The sequence below is a fragment of the Papaver somniferum genome, chromosome 7 (genome assembly GCF_003573695.1).
Source record: "Papaver somniferum cultivar HN1 chromosome 7, ASM357369v1, whole genome shotgun sequence".
NCBI lineage: Eukaryota > Viridiplantae > Streptophyta > Magnoliopsida > Ranunculales > Papaveraceae > Papaver > Papaver somniferum.
Window position 1 is genome coordinate 231,366,057 of NC_039364.1, and position 4,716 is coordinate 231,370,772.

Here is a 4,716-nt window from a genome sequence, read left to right on the forward strand (position 1 = left end):
CGGAGATGAAGTAGAATTTAATTAGTTTACCTAGATCAGAATCACTTGGGATGAGATCCTCTATAATATATGGAGTAATGAGTGTATATCATGATAATAATTTAATGTTGATGGATAGACGATGCAGGAACTTTATAGATTACATGGAAGAGTTATTTGTGGTGGTGTTAGAAGTTTAAGAAATATCTGTTCTAGTGGTACTGAAGCAACAAGGAGGAAGTTAGGCTTAGGTGGTGCTTTTAGACGTAAGTTCAAGATAACTCAACGGAAGGTGCCAGTGATTATATCCTCTTTGGACATGGATTAATTATCAACTTAGATAATTGAGGGCCCTTATGGGAGGGCGTCCTGAATAAGGGTGAGACAAAAGAAGATTTCGGTATGTCAAAGTGAAGATCAAATAGCAGTTGATTTTGTTTACGTCACAAAAGTTGGTGATTGTTAGGGTTTTTTTTCCGTAAATAAAGTTCTGGAATGGCTCAGAAACATTACTTGGGATGTTTCCCCAAGTTATGTAGTTTCTTAGTTTGAGCCGAGGTACCTAATTTAGGTAGAAACTAGTCTAGCAATTTCTTGGGGTGACAAGGTTGTGTAACCTATTCAAGGACCTTTAGGGTGATTGTTATAGGTATCTTCTTCTTAGAGAATTAATTAAGCATTTTTTTTATGAGAGAAAAAATAAATGTTATGGTCCCTATTGTGAAAGAGCTTTGAGTGACTAGTTCTTGTGAGGTAAACACTTTGTAAGAGTTCTTCAAATAATTAGTGTAATCTTTTGTTTGTCGAATCGTTGTTTGTTCTTTCTTTGTTCTCTATATTGTTATTAAATAGTTACAACATCTTACTCGAGACGAACCTATAGTAGTGTTTCTCTATTAAGAGAGAACTCTTTCAGATTCTACAACTTTCTAATTTATCATTATTGCTTGTGCTTGATTTACTTATTATTCATCATAATATTCCAAGTAACCATTTTCCTGTGTTATGTATATCCAGACATATATTAGATGAACATTTTTGATACATTACTTTGTGCCATGAGATGAGGATCTTCTATAAAGATTGAAAGGAAACATGAAAATATTGGGTTATGTTCGAGCCTTGTACATTCAAGTATTTTAAGAGTTGGTAAATTAGTTTCATCCCTTTTTTTTCTTCTTTTTTCTGGTATGCAAACACCTTAAAGTGTACAAAATAAGTATAATTAAGAATTAAACAATCAAAAGTATTGTAGCATTGCAAAAACAATTTTCTACATGAGCTATAATTTTCTATATAAACAAACTTTAAAGTAGACTATTTCTACATAAAGAAACTTTAAAGTAGATTAAAACTATTCGGGTAAGGAAGACATTCCTTTATTAGTTCTTGACGAATTGCTTAAGAACCATGGACATGAACTTATTCATGTCTGATGATATGAGCGGGAAGAACTATCTAGTGCACCAATATGTTATAAAATCGGCATATCATGCAAAATATTAGGGATGGCCAGCGAATACACAAGAGTACAATCTAATCACTGGTCCATTAACATAGAATAAGAGTGTTGGAACAATTGCTGGATTATGTCTGCACAAACAATAAAAATCAAACACAGAGCAAATGTTATGGCTGAGTCGCGGACTAGGTCGCTCTCTTTAAGACTTTTCCGACTCTGTCCGAGATTGTGCAAGTAGTTCGTCGATGTCACGTCGTCCCCAGGATAAAATAATCGAGATCAATCTCTTACAAAATCGCTCTTGCACGGTCAGGGGACGTGAAACTTCTACACTTTCATTCTTGCTCAGAATCACTCTTGTAGAAAACAAAAAGATGCTCACACTTTTGTTATCTTTCTAAAAAAACATTTTTATTTTCCTAACTCAAAAAACATAAAGAGAAAAAACACTTTTCATTTTTCCATCCAAAAATATAATTTATAGTCAAAGGTTTTAAAGAGTTTAATGAAAGTTAATTATGCTATAACTCACACAAGGAACACCAATTAAACATGAAACAGTCAAGACATTGAAAACAAAATAAATACCTTCTTTTATGCAAAACTTAATGAGTATTAAAAATAACTTTAATGGGAAATTAACTTTTGTTTTAAAAACATATATCCCAACAATCTCCCACTTAATGTATATTTAAAACATTGAGCAAGAACTTATAGAGTTGCGCATAAGCAAAGGTGTCTTGCGACTTGAACCTTTACATAGTGTTAATAGGCTCTCTTAAAGTCTCACTAAAGAGTGAACATAAGTCTTGAAATCTAGGAGATAAAAAGATTTCTTAACACACACGACTATACTAGTGTAAAGTCTAAAGTCAGCACATTACGGCCCTGCACTTGTATCCCAGTTTAATGAATGATCTAGAGAACTGCCCATATTTTCATAGAAAGCGGCCACACTTTCACATTCATATAGGTGAGTTTATCAAGAATACTCCTGAAAGTCCCCTACTCTAAATAGAGATATAAACTTCATTAAGAGTTTAAAAATCAAAGTCAACCTTTAGTCACTCCAGGATATCATGCCATGTGATGAATTCTTCAAAAGCATGATTCTCGCATGTCCATATTATCTATGACTTGGTGTCCCATTTGAACCGATGTTTTGGGATCTCACTCCATAGGTAAAGGTTACCCTTTTGAACCTACTTTTGATATCTTGAGTTATAGGTTGGTAACCGCGTCATAAATAACTCGATATCAATAATACATATCATCCATGACTTCGTTTAGTCCCTCTGAACATATTTCGAGGATGGGTATCAATTACAGATGACTCAATCTCAATGATTCTCATCCCGTAAGATGTATTTACATCTTCTTATTAATCCTTTCGTCAAAGGATCAAAAAATATTTTCAGACACTATATAATCCATTCTTATAACATACTCTTATAGTTTTAGTTCTCAACTCTTGCAATAGCCGCGGTACTATCACATTGAATTAATATATCTGTTAATATTCCTTTATCTAGTAGAGGACTGAATTGCTCCATCCTTTAGAGGATTAACCTGAAAGGATAATTCCAATCAGCTTCGTAATATCCATAAAGGATACAACAATTTAGAAAATGTATTTTCAGGTTTGAGATGCATTTCAAACACCTCATAACCTTCTCAATATTTTACTAATTTTCCATACAAGAATTATTAGTAAATCTGCAAATAAAACCCCCACTATGGAAGCAATATAGTAAACCCACACTACTGAAAATATATATATATATATATATTGTCAATAAGTAGCAAAGAAACATACTAAGCTACCATACTCATGTGATCTACTGCAAGCAAACACAATCTCAAAAGCATTATCACTAAATCAAAAGAGTGAAAACGATCTTACATCCAGACTATATATATTTCTATTTCTTTTAAAAATATCTTTTCATTATAGTGAAATAGATCCAAAGAAAGAACAAATTCATTTTAAAAAAATATGCACCATCTTCATTTAAGCTTTTCATGTCAAATAGTAAACTAAGCATGTTCTTAGTTTCATTTACATCATCTAAGTTAGAATATAAATTCAAGAAATTACTTATGCATACAAAACCAATAGTACTGTGCATTTCACTTTCATCAATTCTAAAATCATTCAAACTAATCAAGTAAACATTTTTATAATTGATTCGAAGTTGTTTCATAATATAAATGATGACTTATTTAACTTATATGCATTCCTTTCTTGTAAAAACTACAAAGTTTTCCACTTGGTCAACATAGATTCTTATCTTTAACTTTGACAATCAAGTATACATTTCTTCTTATGACTATAACAAATCATACATGGTAAAAACAACATCAACAAAAAAATAATGTAAGTTAATTTAGCGACATGAGTGAAAGTGTCAACGAAATGTATATTCTCTGTTTTCTTATCTAAAAATAATAGGCTCATAAATTTATTTTGCCAAAGATTTAAGTTTTTGAAGAACAAAGTTACTCTTTATGAGAAGTTATCTTCCAAATTATAAACAACAAAATATTCGTGACTAAATTTTAGTCTCACTATATATGCTTTTCTAGGTTCATTCTTAGTGAATTACTTGTCACATTCATTTTTCTAATTCCTCTAATTTAAATCAAAGTTGGTAAAACATAGGGTATGGAACCCCCACTATTTTTTTTTGACTCAAACACGAATTTCAAAACAATATCCAAAGATTCCAAAAATTGTGAAAAACTAATGAACCAATGATCTAAACCCAAAACGTTTTACACAATATAGAGAATAAAAATTCAAACAATTTTCGTGAAAACAAAATTTCATAATTCACTACTCAAACGATCATATTTGATATCAAAGACAAGTTACTCGAAGCATCTTTATAAAATTCTCAAATATTTTATTTCATCCAATATCATTGCAAGTTGCGTAAGATTTGAAAATGTACATGCTTTTATGAGTTAGGTAATATTACATACATGTTACTCAAAAAATTCACCAAGTTTATAAGAAAATATATCATGCTCATATTCATCACTAACTCATTGATTTCTTAAAAGCATGACAAAATCTTATATTTCAAAATATCCAAAATTCAATTCATGTTATGATAAAATTGTAATATTATATTCAAACATGTTATCCACAACATATCATTTGTAGTAGTGCAATAATCAAATTCAAAAAATTTCTAATCTCAATATTGTTAATAACAAGATATACAGAAACTAGATTCTTTCTCATTTCGGAAGTATGAACATCTTTAATA